Here is a 17,452-nt window from a genome sequence, read left to right as displayed (position 1 = left end):
ATAAAGCAGCATCATCCCCGTGTGCTGTGGAGCAGTTTGTGTCCTGGTGCTGGCATCCAGCCCTGTGTACATCAGCCTTTTCTCCCCTACAGAAGCTTCTGGGTTTGCACTGCCCCAAGGACCCAAATCGAGCCACTCAGATGCCCACAGGGGTGCTTCAGCCCAGTCCTGGCCAGCAGTGGGGGCTTGGGGCCCCAAAAACCTGCTCTGATCACTCCCAGTTTAGGAAGGGCTCATGTGTGAGCAGCAGCATTGTTTTTTTAAACATGCAATTCTAGTCATGTTTTAGCTTCCCAGGACAGAGAGGCCAGTGGAGCAGAGGCATAAAGGGAGAATTCCCCCCCCCCCCCCCAGAAATTAAATATAGGCACAAGACAAGCCCTGTTTCTGCCCATACAAGGAGAGAAGAGTGGGTCAGCATCTGACAGCTATGCTCAGCACTTTTTCAGGAACCTGAGCTGGAAGCAAGCTTTTGTTTTCCTTCCTCACAGGCCCTAGCTCTGGGTGCTTTTGCTTTCTCTCCATTTCTCTGAATGCTGAAAGGCTGTTTGGGGCGCTCTGTTTTCCTCCTCTTTTATCAGGACTTCATCCTGTTTGGTACAAAGGCACCCTCCCAGCTCTCACCAGCCCTTTCTGTAGGATCAGCAAAGAGGAGAAAGAGCTTTCTATAAGCAGCAGCACAACAGAGCAGCAGCTCCTTCCTGCACTGACAGCTGAATCCCCCCCCTTGCCCCCTTTTCCTTCATTAAGGAGGGCAACTGCTCCCTCCACCCTCACTAAGGGACCCACCACAGCATGCACTGCCCCAGCCAGGGTCCCAGCACCACAGGGCCCCCACAGCCCAGGCAGGAGCGAGCCAGCCAGCCTTGCCCACCCCCAGATCAAGCCCCTGCCATACCTGCAGCTCCAGCAGCCAAGCCCCACACACAGGTGCTGAGTAGGGGGTCCTAAAGGCTGATTGTGCCCCCCTGGGGGCTTTTTAAGCCAGGCATGGGCATTGCCCTCAGCTGGGATGAGTGCAGGAGGAGCCCCAGCTGAGCACGGCAGCAGGGCAGGGGGTTTGCACAGCTGTGGGCACTCAGGGCGTTGTTTTCCTCCCTGCAAGGCTTTTCCCTTGCTAAGGCAATACCTGCCGCAGGGGGATTTAAAATGGTGCAATTATATGGGATGCAGTGAGAGCTGGAGCCTAAAACGTGCATTTGGAAACCGCTCGGTGGGAAAAGCGATGTCTGGGATTTGCCCCAATTTCCCTCCGTGCAGCCCCTCCTTCCCCCGTGGCTGGGGCTCAGAGAACAAACAGGCTGCTGGGCATCTCGGGGGTTATAAATGACCGGCTATGCCAAAACATGTGCTGTCTTGCAAATATTTGACACCCACCCCCAGCAGCAGCTGCTGGCAGCTCTGCTCCCCGTCGATGCGGTCTCACACGGAGCCAGCAGGACGCTTCTCCTGGGAACGAGCTCTTGTGGCCCCACACTGCAGCAGCTGCCACAGCCCCACGTTCGTGCCGGCCGCATGGCACCGGCCACGGGCACCCTCGGGCCCCCATCCCGTGCCCTTGGAGAGCCCGGCTCTGAAACCAGCCCTTTCTTTCCCTGCTTGGAGGAAACGCTATTGTTTCCAGGCCCGTGTGGACAGGGCCGTTCTTGGCCCAGCAGCCGCCCACGCGTTCCTTTCCCACCCAAACCATGCACCCCGCTCCCCCCGAATTCCTGGCAGTGGGGTGGGACCGGCTACAGCGGGTCAGTGCCAAGGGGCTCGGGGTGGTCTCTGTGCCTGCTGCTGCATGCCCTGATCCTGCCTGCGGCCACCAGCAGGATCACATCAGCCCTGGATCAGGCTGCAGGACAGCCCAGGGAGCCAGGAGGTCACGTTTGCTTCGTTCCTCCTGCTCTCGAAGGAGCAGAGACCCTCAGGGGTGCCTCACACACACCAAGCACCCAGTATAGCTTCAAACGTGTTTATGTTCCCTCTGCCTCCTAAACGTGTCATCAAAGGATATCTTGCGCTGAAATAGGATTTTCCAAAGTGTTTACAGTGACAAATTCAGTGTGCTCTAAGCTTCAGACAGCCACTTGAAAATTGCAAGTAAATGTGGCTGGATCTACACATTCTTGGGAGAAAAAATATTTAATTAATATTCTTTAAGAGGCATTCAAACAATAAAGACTATCAGGCAAGCCAGTCATCCTACCTCGTTTTGTCTCCAGAGCAGGATTTGCTAATAGATGTGGGTAGAATTTGTGAATTACCATTTCACTTCTCCAGGGACTTTTCCTGAAATGATAATGGCTTTTTCTCCTCTTTTTTCATGAAACTGCCATGAAATAGTTCCCCATTATTAAGTATGAGACCTAGCTAATTAGCACGATGACAGTCTTTAATGAGGCCCTAGCTGTGTTCTGCATCTTTGATAGGTGTGGTTAATACCAAACACGGCAATAATTACAGAGAGACGTTCCCCCGTGAACCTGTCCCATGCAAGGCAGCAATGGCAAATGAAACTTGGGCGCTGAGATTTATTAGAAATCTCTATTCCTGGATTGTGAGAAGCCCAGAGAGGATCAAGCTGGAGTTAATTTGACACCAATAATGTTCGTTCAGACACCAGGGGTTAATGAGATGGCAGTGAGGGATGGATGCAGGAGGAGATTGGCGCTGCCCACTGCTGGCCTGATCCCAGGAGCCCTGGTTTGGGCACAAGAGGCAGCAGCAGCGAGCCCAGCAGGGAGCTGCTCCGAGGCTCTTGGTGGACTTTCCCTCCCCAGGTGCTGCTCTGCCCAGGTTTGTGCTGGGCCAAAGGGCTGGGGGCAGCACTGCCCGGCCCCACACACGTTGAACAGGCATGGATCAGCGCTGCGTCTGGCCCAGGTCGCCTCGTGTGCAGAGAGGGTCGGGCTCTTACAATTAATGAAGTGATTTCCAGGGTCTGCTCCTCTCTCTGCCTCTCTGGGCTTTCCCATCTCATCCAGCACTGACGCTCACAGCGTGCTTCCTCCAGCCAGATGGCCTCCAGAAGGCTCACAAATGTGCCAGTAATTAAAAAGCTTTTATTTTTAAAACCATTTCACAGCTTACGCTTCTGACAATGGGATGGGGCTAAAGCTGGGCAAGAGGAAAGGCAAATAGAGGCTGGCTGTGCCCGTTTGGGTCCCTTCCCATCGCCCAGCTCCTCTGTGTCCCCTGCATCCCAGGGGCAGCTCCGTGACCGCGCTGCGCAGCGGCTGTGCCCCTGCCACTGCCAACCATCCGTGCTGATGTGCCTAACTAACCGGAAAGGCCTTCTGACTGGAAACTGAGCAAATTTAACAATTTCCCCTCAATTCCCCTCATACTGAGTCTGGCAGGAGAGAAGCCAATTGCCGTATCATTGCTGAAATAAGACCCATTTTGTTCAAAGCCCACCGCTGTTTATTCACGCCAACATTTTCCCCATCACCTTTGTCATATTATTAATCAGCAGCAGAACCTCTTCTACTTCCTCGAGCAACATTCCAAGAACCAAACCATGCCTCTCTCTTCAACATCCTTGTCTCTGCAGAAAGAGGGAATGTTTCTCTTTCCTTTTGTTCAAGTCCAATTGTATCCACGTGGCATTTCTAATCAAGAAATCGTACCCTCTTCCAGCTGGCAAGCAGTCTCATATGCTGATCTTACAGAATAAACAAAAAACAGTTTCTGCAATTATTTGTGTCAGCCGAAGCCGGGCTGTGACACTGCTGGGAGCTCTGCTAGCCCAGCTCGGCTTTGCTCTGCTGCCCCAGAGATGGCTTTACCTGAGCCTCCCTGCTGGAGGTGGCTCCTTCTCGTTCGCCTTGGGGGATTCATTCGCTGCCCGGCTGTGAGCTTGCAGTCCCCAGTGAGGTCTCAGTGCATGTTTTTCAGGTGCATTTCCTATAATAGCCACAATGAGCAAAGCCTCTGAACTGGCTCAAGTTTCTTGGTTCTCGCCAAGCAGGGAAGAGAAAGGGAGAAATCAATATCCCGGGAAAATGAAACTCCTGACCCTCCTCTGGTCTTCACCTTGGGCAGTCTGGAGGCTAAATCAGAAAAACACTTTCAAGCAGGCTTTACACAGCACAGGAGACAGGACATGGTCCTGGTGGGGACGGGGAAGGGGCTGGATGAGGCCACAGCCCTGGTGTGGGAGCAGGGGGGAGAGTGGCTGCTGGGTGCTGATGCCCACAGGCTGCTACCACCTTTGGGGCCAAGCCAGGTCCCGCTGCCCATCCCTGGTACTGCTGCCTCGAGGCACAGAGGAGCTCCTGAGCAGGGCACAGGGCTGGGCACCAGGGGTAGCTTCAGCTCCATCACCCAGCTCTGGTTTGTCTGTGCCACCTCTGGAGATGCTGCTGTGGGAGCTGGGGGTGCGGGGGTCCCACCGTCTGGGCAATTAGCGGGCAGATCTGCTCCCTCATTAGCGGACTGAGCCAGCAATTCGGGCTGGACCCATCCCAGAGGGCTTCGCTGCATTCACACCATCAGGCTGGCGTTAGCGATGTGACATTTCGAACCTGGAGATAACGAACGTGACATTCTGTCAGGTTTAATTAGTCCCTTTGCTCTGCCCATGACAGCCTCTGTGGAGGTGAAACCTGGAGCTGAGCCTCCGAAGGCGTCGCGAGCGGAGGTGAGTGCCAGGAGGCGACACCGGGCCTGAGATCAGCCGGTGCCCCAAGAAGCAATTGCTTTATTCTTAAATGGATACGCAAACAGCAACTCTCCTTGCCTAGTTAGTATAACCAAGGGGTCTCTCCTGCGTTTTGTGTCCTCTCTGGTCTGTAACAACCCTTTGGGACTGAAAAATCTCCCGAGAGGACTGGCCGGGTGTCAGGAGCGCTGCACAGCGCCCGTCACCTCCGGCCTGGGCTGAGGGCGTTGCAGCACCAGGCCCCGTCTGAAGGGCTGCAGGAAGAGACCCCAATTAATCTGATGTCCTGGCAGCGGTTCCAGCAGCAGGGTGTGCTGGCAGTGTGGGAACACAGCAAGGGATGAGCACTGAGCCCTGTGCCCGGCCACCACTCACCCAGGCCATGCTGTGGGCTCTTGTGGCAGCCAGGGCAGGAGGCCGAGGGGAGCGCTGCCCGGCTGCAGCTCTCCCCAGCTACCTGCTCCGGCTCTCCCCGCTCTCCCTTTTTCATTCCGTTCCAGACCAATTACTGAGAGTTTGCACCCAAAGGCAGCTCGCCAGGCATTTATGCGTGCAGCTGCCTGGTCTGAATGCACTCATGCTAATTGTGTGGAAACGAGTCGCGGTCGATTTTGTACCAAGCTTCCTGCTCCCTGAATCGAGCTGTGCTTGTAAGGACTGATCACGTCCTCTGACTGAAAAGGATTCAAGAGGGAATCTTTCTGCTTACTGCTTACCTGGTTTTCAAACACTCATCACTCAATGTTGGTGATGCCGTTACTGGGATTTGCTGAGCTTTCCACAGAACAGGTATCTTGTTTGCCTTTTTAAGGTGTCTCCTAAGATGAACGGGAACAAACACTCCACCTGCAGCTGGAAACGGACTCAGGAAATTCACTGGAGATAAGAGATATTGCCAGGAGAAGTCAAGCAAAACTTTTCCTTCTGCAGGGCTTTTATGGGCCCTCTAAATTACCCTGAAATGAACAGGACAAAACTCCCTCACCCTGCCCGTGAAGCAGCAAGCCTTACTGGTGCCAGGCAGCCCTGCGTGCCCAGATTTCGTGGTAAACTCCGCTCTACCTTGCCAGACCCGTGGGTGGCACTTGCCAGGCAGATGAGCATCAATCGGCCAGCTCAGCGCCAAGCTCCTCACTGGGCAGCAGCACATTTTGCAGGCCTGGGCTGCAAATGCATTCCCAGCACCACGAAGTGCTGCAGGGCAGGCCTGGTGCTGTACGCATGCCCCTCGTGTGTGAGTCTAAATCGGGTCTGGAACAACCTGTCACTCCTGCAGCATGTCAAAGGTAAATTTCCCCCTATCCCTACCAGAGGGGATTATGTTCCCAGCAGGGGTTCAGGTTTTTTGCCATAATATGATTTAATGTGACAAGTGCAATTAGATGTGACACGTCTTTGCAACATTTCACTACCTTGGAAAATCACAAACAAGCTTAAAATAAAACAGAATGCACAGACTCGCAGCTCCCTGCACGCTGCAGCTGGAAAAAATAAGCACCAACTTAAGGACTTTTCAGTGCTTCCTTTGGGATACACAAAGTCATGAACACGATACTATAAATTAATAATTTAGATCCCAGCCCTGCAATGAGAGCCATCTGGCCAGATGCCTCTACCCTGACCAGAGTCCCTTGGAGTTAACAGCACACCACGCAGAAAGATCTGTCCACGTGCATCTCTTAATGGACTGAGCCTTCGGTCCCTGCCCTGGAACAAGCAGAAATGGAACAAAAAGGACCCTCAGCACTTGGATTCCTAATTTAGTGTCCTCTGAAATTAAGAGAACAAATTAAACCTACAGCGGCTTTGTAAGTGTAGGCATATGTTTACTGAGCCCTTTGGTTCCAGAGCATTACACCAACACTAATTAATCTCGGCACTCCCGTTAATTGGTGGCCCCAGCCCCTCTCTGAGCACTGGGGCTGGGAGGGGGGCTCTACTGAGGCAGGGAGGGAGTCCCCTGGCAGGAATGGGGACGGCGACAGGGATGGGAACGGTGCAAGGGGATGGGGCTGCAACAGGGAGGGGAGTGCGGGATCCTCAAAGTTCTCGGGGAGCTGGAAATCCGAGCGTGGTGAGGGCAAACCAGGCCTCTGCAGCCCCAACCCCTGGGCACTGCTGGGTGCCCGGGTGGGCTCTGAGCTCGCGCTGCCCCTCACACCCCTCCTGCCCCAAATCGTTGCTTCAAGAAGGGGAAAAACGCCCAGAATTCGAGATGTTTGCTTACGGCTGTACCTCATCCACAGTGGCAGGGTTGAAATGCTGAGACAATTCATTATGCACATAGAAATTAATTCTCATTTCCACCCTGTGGGGCTCTTCATTTACACTTCAGTTGTTGGAGCTGTTGCATGAGATGTATTTTCGTTTGCTTCTGTCTGAAATTAACGTGGATAGTCGATTGCATTTTCATAAGAAATGTTTTTACTTCCTAGCTACTATTAAATCCCTCTCAAGCAGGAGAGATGAAAGCAAGTCACCTCTGTGTTTCAAACAACAAAGGGGCTACAGAAAATATCACAGTGTGGGAATGGTTAACCACAGCACCGGGGAGATAAATCAGGGGTAAATCCTGATCTCTGCACAGCAACCAAGCCACGCTCACGCAGCACCTCTGCTCAGGATGGGGTTTCCCATTCAGACCTGCAGTGTAACCGTGCCCAGCCTGGTACCTGATGCAGGTTGCATGGCTCCAGGACAGAGCCTGCTCGCCCCTGTGGTCCTGTCCAGGATGGAGGCTGAGGGCAGAGATCACCCCATGTGTGGCGGCAGCACGAGAGGGAGCAGGATGGGGCTCCGGAGACCCCACAAGAGCCTCTGCAAGGGGAACGTGCAGCCAGGCACGGCCACGCGTGATGCCCGCTGCATTTCCCGGGGAGGAGACAACGGGGAAGGAGTTGGAAGCTATCAGCAGGAGGAGAACAAAAACGCTCTTACACTCGTCTTGCTCGCCATGCTCATCTAATTACGTTATTTAACAGGATACCCTCTCATTGATTTTAATTACTCATATAATTTGGGACGTTATTCACAGCGCATCCCTGCAGGGCGCATGAGTCTTGGCTGGGAACAATGTGCTCAACTCTTCCTCCGACATGAAAGCAGAAGCTGGGGAAGCCGAGCACGGCGCGAGCGCAGAGGGGGCACGGGGCCCTCCGTGGGAGGCTGGGACTTGGTGCTGCTCCTGTGCTGATGCAGGACACACCAGCGAGGCTGGGATCGCCCTGAGATCAGACGTTATCCCCCGCGTGTCTCGATGCAGCTCCACTTCTGTGCATCTCCGCGCTCGCACGTGGCCAGCCATCCCTGCAGCCTCAGCGGGGTTTGGGGAATTCCTCGCCTGTACCCGGGGCTGGGGTCGTGCAGCCCAGCTGCTGCCTGTGGGATGCTGAGCACAGCCCCTCGCCTCCCCCGCCCCTCGCCGAGCAGCTGCGCATTAATTGTCCCTTTGATATCGGCCAAGGACGACGCTCGTGCCACGCCGGCGGGGAGCTCGCCCCTGCCTGCACCCCCCGGGCTCCCGCTCCGAGTGCTCCGCAGCAAGCGGCCACTGCTGAGCCCCGAGGGCCATTAATCAGAGCCCCCGGCTGTTATCAGAGCCCCTGACCGTTAATCAGAGCCCCCAGCCCCGCGAGAAATGCTTCCAACCGCCCGCCCTCCGTCACTGTGGTTTTTTGGAAGATGATTGCACGCAGTTTAGCGAAATCGGGCTGTGCATCCCCCAGCATACACTTGTCTGGTTTCTTCACCCGCTTTTGTAAGTTCGTGATTTAATTAGGATGCGAACAATCCCAGAGGAATGTTTAATTAATATTATAAAGCAACAATGGGATGATTAAGCAAGTCTGGGCAGCTGCTATTTATGCACAGGGCATGTGGCACTTGTTGGGGGCGAGCGTGTCAAGGAAAAATCATTCCACAGACCCCTCTGTGCAATTTTATTTCTTGTTTTAATTGTCTGGTTCAGTCCTTTTCTCCTCTTTGTGTTTGCTCAGGCAGAGCGAGAGGAACAGAGATTTAGCTCAGAGTCTCTTGTTCAGCTTAATTATAGAGTGAAAGCTCTCAAATGAGGAACCGCTCTCCCACCCCTTCTCCTCCTTCTCCAGCCGTGAGGTCTCCAGAAACAACCCAGCAGCCGCTTTGGGCAACGAATGCCCTAAAAGTGGTCCAGGAATAGCATCCAGGAGGTGGGGGCATGGCCGGGGCGTGCCGTGGGCATGGCTCTGTGCTGTGCTGGGGTGCCGGGAGCAGGCAGCACCACGTCCCTCGCTGCTTGGCCCTGTGCAACTAAATGCACTCCTCAAATGGTTAAGTGAAGCTCTCCTTGCATGATGCCTTCATGGCATTTTAGGCCAGTTGCTCTTGAGAAGATTTTTCTTGCTTCTCAGAAGCCTGCTAGCAACCTGAAGTAATTGCATTTGCCTTGGGTTGAATTCCTTTTGCAGCTTCTAAAAATAAACCCTTGATTTCTTCTATTTTCCACAGAGCAGCCTGCACTGAAAGCAGCAACCAAACGGAGTGAAAAAAAAATATTAAAGGAAGCGGGAAATCCAACAGACGCGGAGCGAGAAAGCAGCAGCAGATCCCGAATCCTATTAGGAACGTGCCACTCAGCACAACAGCAGCATGCCAATTAGCATTTTCCGGGGGAGAACACACGGGCAGGGCGCAGCGCAGCCACAGATGGGTGCCTGATGCTGAGCGGGGAGTTTGGGGTGGTGCAGGGCTGTGACAGGGGCTGTGGGCACGGGGCTGTGCCCAGAGGCTCCAGGAGGGCAGCGGAGGGGCCGGGAGGAGCCCCCGGGAGCTTTTTCCTGCTGCCCATGGGCAGCGGCTCTGCTGCCAGCTGCCCTGACTCATCCCTGCGTGCCTCAGGCGCTGCCTCGCGCTTATTCAATTATTGCTCCAGTCCTGCCCCCGCGCCGGGAAGCTAATCTCATGCCGAATGCTTCTCGGTCAAGCCCTAAATGCGATTGTTTCAGAGGGAGAGGGCCAAAGCCGCCTGTGATCTGCTCACCAGACAATGGCAACGCGTTGGGCACAGAACAAAGGGCAGCGCCCTGTGCCCGGTCCCACAACAGCTGAGAGCTGCAGAGGGACAGTCCACGCCATGCTCTTTCTTTCCAGGGCTGCAAACTCATGGCCGGGAGCTGCCAGGCTCGCTTGTCCTCGCAGTGCATCAGGGCCTTAATGGCTTTTTATGTCAGCCCCAAATCGATGCATTTAGAGCAGAAAACTTCACTCCGAGGCCAGTCAAACATGTATTATCGTTTGCTCAATTACAGCGTCTGATTCCCTGACAGGACAAATAAATATCTCCCCGCGTTAGAGTCCTGCAGAAGAGGGATGCTGGCTGTTGTTCCCATTGACATTCATGGACATTTCTAATGGGACTTCAGAAAGCAAGAGGCTTCTGTTCGCCTTTTAATCTCTTTATTTCTGCAGATTTCTGGTTCTTTGGCACTAGACAATACCAAGAGTCAGCTGAGCAAGGTGCACGTTACTGGAGAGAAACCTGTGGGCATGCACGTGCTGCCTTTCCTGTGCTGAAGGAGGATGCTCCCGCTCCGTCTGTTTGCAGTGCACTCAGGGCTGACTGCATCTCAGATTTAGCTGTCGCTTTGTCAAAGCCCAGCCTTTGCCCTTTGCTCCACATATCCGTGATTATGCCGTGTCTTTTACCGTTCCTGCAGATTAACTGTGACTGGTATGCGAGATGGCCAATATCGGGTCTCCCTCGTTTCCAACATCATTTATCATAAAGGATTATCCCACAGGGGCTCCTGTGCAGTCATATTTAATAACGTACAGTGCTTCCAACCAAATGACTTCTGCTGTGAATTTAAGCCACACTGACACTGCAGCTTGACACTGCTTATTTCCAAAGCTAAATGAAAACCTGTAGTAGGGTACTGGTTATCTACGGCCCCGAAAATGTTACATCCACACACTGGCCGTGGGGAAGGTGGAGTGAAGGCATAGCCCAGCTGAAGTTAATTTGTCTGATGATTTGTAACAACCCGGGTAGCAAAGGGCAGCAGAGCCACAGCGCTGCTTGCTTCCACTCAGCTCCACCACCGTTCACTCCAAATGGGATACAAGAAGCCTGATTTATACGTAAAACACTTGGGGAGAGAAGTAAAATTATTGTCAGCTTTGCTCAGCTGAGAGGAGCTCGGATCGAGGCACCTATTGCTCTCTGTGTGGCCATCCTGAGTGACACCCAGAGCTTTTCAGGTTCCTGGGCTGCAAAGCAGGGAGGGCACCACAGAAATGAATCCAGGAGGCTCCGTTGGCACCCTGCGAGCAGTGCTGGGCCCTGGCAGCACCGGGTGCCCATCCCCTGCCGCGCTGCTCCCCTAGCCTGCTCCTTGGCAGAGAAACTTTGGAAACACTTCCCAGTGCCTCCTCCTCCTCCCTTTCTGAGCCAGGGCTCGGCTCAAAGCAGTACTTTGATGGGGAGCGGGTGGGAGGCTGCCCACCCGGCCCCATAATGCTCGCAGTGTGCTGGGCCGCAGAGCCACGCTCGGCCCCGTGAATTTGTCCTTTGTGGCTCAGCCTCCAGCCGCAGCCCCGTGAGCAGCTGCCGGCTGCAGCCCTGCTGCCGCCCTGCTCTCCCCGCAGCACAACGGGCTCCTTATTCCCTTCCTCCCCCCCCGCCATCGGGGCTTTTGGCCTTACACATCCCTCGCACACAAAGAAAATGCCGCCAGTGTGCAAATTCAGCATTGAGCCAGGGGCTGGCAGGGCCAAGGCAGCAGGATGGACACCTCAGGCTCACACACCTTTGACAAATCATTTACTCTTCCTCTACTCTTTCTGAAGCATGGCTAATTAGCCCTGGCATGGCCTCTAATTAAGGCAGCTTCTGATGCTGCCTCCAGGCACTACCCCAGGCAGCTCCTGGTCCTGCTCAGCACCACGGGCTCTGGAAAGGGAGCTGGTTTTGCAGATGATCCTGGTGTGAAACCATCACAAACCGCTGCCTGCTGAATGCCTCCACCGGTAGTTAACACAAACTCAAAGTCTGGGAAACCCCAAAGGCACCAAACTCAGCTGGGCGCTGCTTTTACTGCTGGGCCATCTTCTCTCCTCAGGTCTCAGTGAATGTCCCAGTAACAGGCCTCAGGACCAGTTTGTTTCAGCTTCTCCCAGGTCCGTTGGTCTCTGCAAGTGGTCCCGGGCTCTTCTGGACAACGTGACACAGGCGGTGGTGGAAGGGCTGCCCCACACATCCCTCAGCTCACCAGCTGCAACACGGGTGCAGGCCCAGACCCCAGTTCCTCCTGAAGCAGCTGTGACAGCCCAATGCGAGCAGCATGGGAAAACACTGAGAACAGGCAGCGTGTGCCCCAGGAGACCCCGGAGAAGCCCACGTGGGTGTGCGAGACCATCCCAGAGCACGTTTTCCCACGACTTGCCCCTGAGCGTGCACAAATCCCCGTGAGATCGCCCAGCTGCTTCCCCAGCTGTTTGAGGATGCTGACCCGAGCACCAAGGCCACGTGAGGTGGAGGAAGCCGCCGGCTGCAGCGCCCCGTGAAGCCTCACAGGGACGTCACCGGGATGAGAAGGACCAAACTTCCTTTAGCATCCCCTGAGAAATGTGGCTGTGAAGAGGTGCAGCAGCCCAGGGCTCCTGGCAATTTTGTGCCGCAGCTTCGTGATGTTGCCTGAGGGCCTCCAAGGCAGCTCCTCTCCCTCATCCTGCACAGGGGCTGCGGAGAGCTCTCTTGGTAATTTGGGGGTCTCTCCATGGCACGGGATGGGCGGCTGCACGGCAGCTGAAAGCCTTCGCCCTGCTCCGGGTCCCAGGACAGATAAAACAAACTCCTGGCTCTTCGCTGAATGGCAACCGGCCCATAGCAGAAATGAATTTTGCTTCTTCGGTGTCCAGCCCTGGCAAAACAGATAAAACAGTCGTTAGTTTGGGTGACTTTTGCAAAGGCCAGCTCTGAAGCTCACATTATGTTGATGAGGTGTCTCACACCGCTGCTGGGTGTGCTCCCCAGCAGCAGGCGCGTCCGTGCAGCTCAGGGGCTGGGAGCAGAGCACGGCAGCAGCACAGATCCCTGCAGGCTCCACGACCCAGCATCGCCTGCCCAGCTCCTTCCTCAGCCCTGCCTTCGGATCCAGCTCAAACCCGGCCATTTCAGCTCCTCAGAAAATGGGGCTCATGGCACCGGGGAGCTGCCCTCCGGTCCTACCGCCTTGAAGTGGGAAACGGGTTTCAGAGCAACTTTTGGAAACACAGAAACGAGGAAGACAAAAACAGGCTGGAGGGATGAAAGCACGGCCTTTTCTCTGGGGGAGTTTGTGCGAGGCTCAGCTTGAAGCAAGGGCGCTGGATGAGGCCGGGGCTCGGGGCCTGTCAACGCGCTGCCTCCCTTGGCTCTGTCGGGTGGTGCCAAAACCAGAGAGGCTCAAGGCCCCTTGCAGATTTTAATTTTTCACTTTCTTCAGGGTTCTCCTGGCCAAGGCCCCGGAGCCCCCCCCCCGAGCCCCGGCGGCTGCAGCCGGGCACGGGCCGAGGCCGCCCTCTGGTGGGCACCGAGCGGAGCCGAGACCCCGGGACCGAGAAAAGGAGCAAAAAGGAGCAAAAAGGAGCAAAAAGGGCGAGGGGAACAGCCCGAGAGGGAGGCACAGCCCCCAGGGGAACACAGCCCTGCCCTTGCAGCCTGGGCTGCTCCGGGTTTTACAACCAAAGCACCTGGCATTTACAGAAGGTGAACCAATTTCTCGCGCTGTCTCTAGAACATCAAGGTTTCCATTTTTCATAGAAGAGACATCTAGCAATCAAGAAGTACATTAAAATTACTTTATTACTAAAATATTTTTACATTTAGTAAAGATAACCAACCTGCAAATACCATGCTTCTGCTCCTCCTGAAAAAGGAAGCGCAGTGGTAGGTTGAAGACAATCAGCTACATAACTAAGTTTGTCCTAGCAACTTGTAAGGAGGCAGATGTTTTCACATTATTGTCATCCGAATATTCTCATCCAGTCTTGTTTGGGCTGCATTTAGAAACTGGGATCTCTGTATAATTCAACAGCTGCATCAGTAACAGTTTTAGAAAAAACACATTTATAGAAATTTGTCACCCCGGGTTTCCAATAAAACTATACAACTCCAGGAACAAATGTTCACCAGCTATTACATCTTGATTTCCCATTTAAACAATCAGGACAGAGTCCGTCCCGAGTTTTCTCCACTGTGAAGATACATTTCTCTTCTCACTTACTCAGAAGTGAAGCGGGAGCAAATCCTCCAACACTGAGGGAATTTCAGCAGCATCAAACTGAAGATGTGATTTGGGTCCAACGGGCCCCAAAGGCAGTTCTTTTACTTGCATATGCACAGGAGGATCGAGGCTGAGCACCCAGCGGTCTCTTCATACCCTGCTCTTTTAAACTTGATGAAACCAACAGGTATTTAAAAACAAACCGAACAAGTCAAAATGGAAAAAAGAAAAACAAACAACCCTTCATCTGACTGCAGATCAGGTAACGTTAGCCAGATTTTACCTAAAAACGCAAAGCAGCTGTTTGCTTTGTTGAAATCGTGTTTAGTCAGAACCGACACACAACTCCCCAGTTTCGTCTCGAGATGCTGACCGTATGTAACATCCCCGTGGGCTCCTGCCCGGCAGGACAACGCTGCTAAAGGAAGGATTCTACTGGTGAAGTACACAGCTGTGTGAAACTGAAGACGACAGTGAAGTCAGACCTTGATACAGTATTAAACCAAATTTGTACATATAAAAATAATTGTACAGAGGAAATATTTTCAGCAGAATACAATCTTTAAATATTCAAAAGAACATACAAAGCTAATTAAAAGTAGCCTTCTGTACTTTAGTGTGTAATATGATTAAGTACATCCAACAAGGAGGGTGCGTGAAGACATCGCATTGGCGTAACGACAAACTGTTGGGATCTGTTGCAACAATGATCTACCAGAATGGAAAAAGAGTTCACAAAACGTTGATAAAAACCAAAGTCTGGAAACCATAACAAAAACACAGAAACAAAATGAAAATGTACTAAAATTTAATCATTCATAAAAGCTGTAATTTAATCTGTGACAGTAAAACACAAGAAGCAATATTAGAGTTGGTTTAGTATATTATATATTTTTGCTTTTAAAGCCATAGAAATCAGTTATCCCAGTTTTTTCCTATAAAAGACCCATTTTTCCAAAGCATTATGCACAAACATTTTTAATTAGAATATAATGGCAGAATGAAAATAATGATATTCTGTAACCTTTAAATATAAAATGAAGTCGACGACTCAAAAAGTTATTTGCTGCTGTGAGTTCAAAGGGAAATTTTAGGTAATATATATCTATAGTTATAGATATAATATATAATGGTGGAACATTTTTAGTGCTTGATGGGGAGAAATTATGGTAAAAGGGTCAATATGAAATTTTAATTATAGTAGCAATATCTAACATTTGAAATGCATCCATGCTCCTTTGTATAATCATACACTAGAGTCAATTATATTTATTTTCACATCTGTTAACTGCTATTGCAAAGGAGAAATACTATTGTCTTAAATTTCCAAGAGATATACACAGAGCAATTTGTTTTTCCAGGGACTGTGTGCAAACCATTTTAAGATCTAAATTCTTCTCATGGTATATAAAAACAGGAGAAGCTTCTTCAGATATGTTGCTAATTTCCATAAGGTTTTGACGTCGGGAATGCTGGCACTTTCCATTTAGGCAACAGTTCTTCATTCCTGCAATCTAGAAAAAGCGAAAAACAAGGTGATGGTGGGAACGTTTCTCATCCTACTGAACAGCAACCTCAGACGAAGGCCTGAGCGTTTCCCCACACAACTGCCCATACACGTCTGTAAAAACACAGATTTCAGCAGGAAGAGGTTATCTTCCCTCGCTGTTGTGGTTTGCTCTTACTGTCCTTTGAACTCTCAGCTACAGAGAGCGAAAAGCCTTCGGAAAGCAGAACCGTTTCAGAAACACGTATTTGTTTTGTCACCAACACGGCAGCAGCAACAGAGAGCTGCCTCCCCATCCCGCTGTCCTAACAACAGTGCCTTATGAGGCAGGGAGCCTCTGCTCCAGGCTGCATCTGGCTCACGTGTATCGAATTCAGCAACAGCAGAACAATTTAAGGGGGGGCAATTTCACCTTTTATTTCTCTGAGACGCTGCCCAAGTATAACAAATTGGAGACCACCCTGAGCCCTGTTCCAGCCGTAACAAGGAGGCAACTGGTTAGGAAGAGATTTACAAACACCAGGGGAGATGTTGAGCCGTATTTCAATAATCTGGAGCAGCTCTGGGGGCACAGGCAGAAGCAGCCAGTGCTACAGGAGCCCCGTCAGCAACTGACTGAACACAAGGGCTCCAGGTGAGCTGCTGGCAGCTGCAGAGCCCTTCAGCACTGCACCGAGGCCAAGCAGGCGCCGCAGCACAGCTCAGCACAGCTCAGCTCAGCTCAACACAGCCCAGCACAACCCAGCTCAGCTCAGCCAGCCTGGCAGACAGCACGTCCCCAGGGCTGGGGGTGCCTGGCTCCAAGAAGCCATCCTGGCTGACGCCGCGCTAGCTAAATCCAGATATATCGCCCGAGGAACAGGAAAAGCCACTTGAGATACACTCTTCAATTTCTTTTCCTTAAACCATTGTTTCCCCACAGGACTGAGCTATTATTTTATGACATTCAGAGCTCAGGATAAGAGATTCGATCAATAAATAAAGCACAAATCATCAGCAGCCAGGTTAGCTGCATAGCTGCACTTGTCCTGCTCAATCACAGCCAGGCTAAAGAAACGTCTGCCCACAGCGTGCCCTTCAGGTCTGGCAGAAAGGCAGTTAACCACCGATTCCAGGAATTCATCCTTGAAATTCTTCCTACCTAACCAGAAGTTTGTTTTAAATGCTGCAGGATAAGGGCACTTGTGCTGCTTTGCCAGCTGCCGTACCTAAGAGAACGGCTTCTGGTGGGTCACAGCAATGACCGGAGGCTGGCAGCATGGGCACGTATGGAACATCGACAGCCAACACAGCGAATTAACCCGTCTCAACCCAGCCTGCAGGGCTTGCTTGGGCTGCAAATCTGCCCTCTGCATTTCCAGCCAATGCTCTTTGCACAGCTGACACCAGCTGAGGTGATTTGTCTGCTCTCTGATCATTTCCTGCTTCCCAGTGCTGAGCAGGGCCACTTCCCCTGCACACCTCTGTGTCGGCACCGCCACGCAGCACACGTGTGTGCTAAGATGCTGGTGTTTCTGTCCAAAACTTGAAGCTACAGAAACGCTGCTTGCTTCCAGGAGTGTGACAGAACAGCTGTAAGCACACAGAGTGCCCTGCCAAGATACACAGGAAGGTTATTTATAGCGTATGTCCAACCTTGTTTTTTTTTGTTTTTTTCCCCCCTGGTGGTCAGCTTTTCATTTTTCTGCCGTTGAAATCCATGTCCCACCCAAACCAACTTGCAATTGTCCTTTTATCAGCTAGGGCTGGACAGCAGCTGCAACTACACTGCAAGTCACCCAAACGCCACTGAACTTCAGTAGAGAATAAAAAGGAAGCAAAACTGACCCAGGATGGCTCCAGCCATGGTGTCACAAGACAAAGGTAGAACTTGTAACAGCAAGAAGGCAACACCTCACCCATCTCCATCAGTTCCTGCTCTACCTGGTGCATTCATCAACGCAAGTAAAAGGAGAAAGGGAGCAAGGCAGGTATTTCTCTGCTAAGTCAGTCAGTGAAACTGGTTTTCAAAGTCCCACAAATGCAGCAGACAGGGAAGGAATTACATATTTT

At 52.3% G+C, this 17,452-nt stretch overlaps 1 protein-coding gene across 2 annotated transcripts in view; it reads right to left on the bottom strand.

The window, feature by feature from the left end:
* Window positions 1-14,687: 14,687 nt before the first annotated feature.
* The window catches only part of RAP1A (RAP1A, member of RAS oncogene family), a 35,350-nt gene continuing 32,585 nt past the window's right edge, over window positions 14,688-17,452 (bottom strand). For both annotated transcript variants that reach the window (XM_082778451.1, XM_082778452.1), the window contains one exon: window positions 14,688-15,407. The gene's annotated coding sequence lies outside the window, so the exon portion shown is untranslated. The remainder of the gene's footprint in view (window positions 15,408-17,452) is intronic.

Source organism: Aythya marila (genome assembly GCF_965140915.1).
Source record: "Aythya marila genome assembly, chromosome: 24".
NCBI classification, from domain to species: domain Eukaryota; kingdom Metazoa; phylum Chordata; class Aves; order Anseriformes; family Anatidae; genus Aythya; species Aythya marila.
Note: the sequence above shows the minus strand (reverse complement) of the source record. Positions and strands in the feature narration are given on the sequence as shown.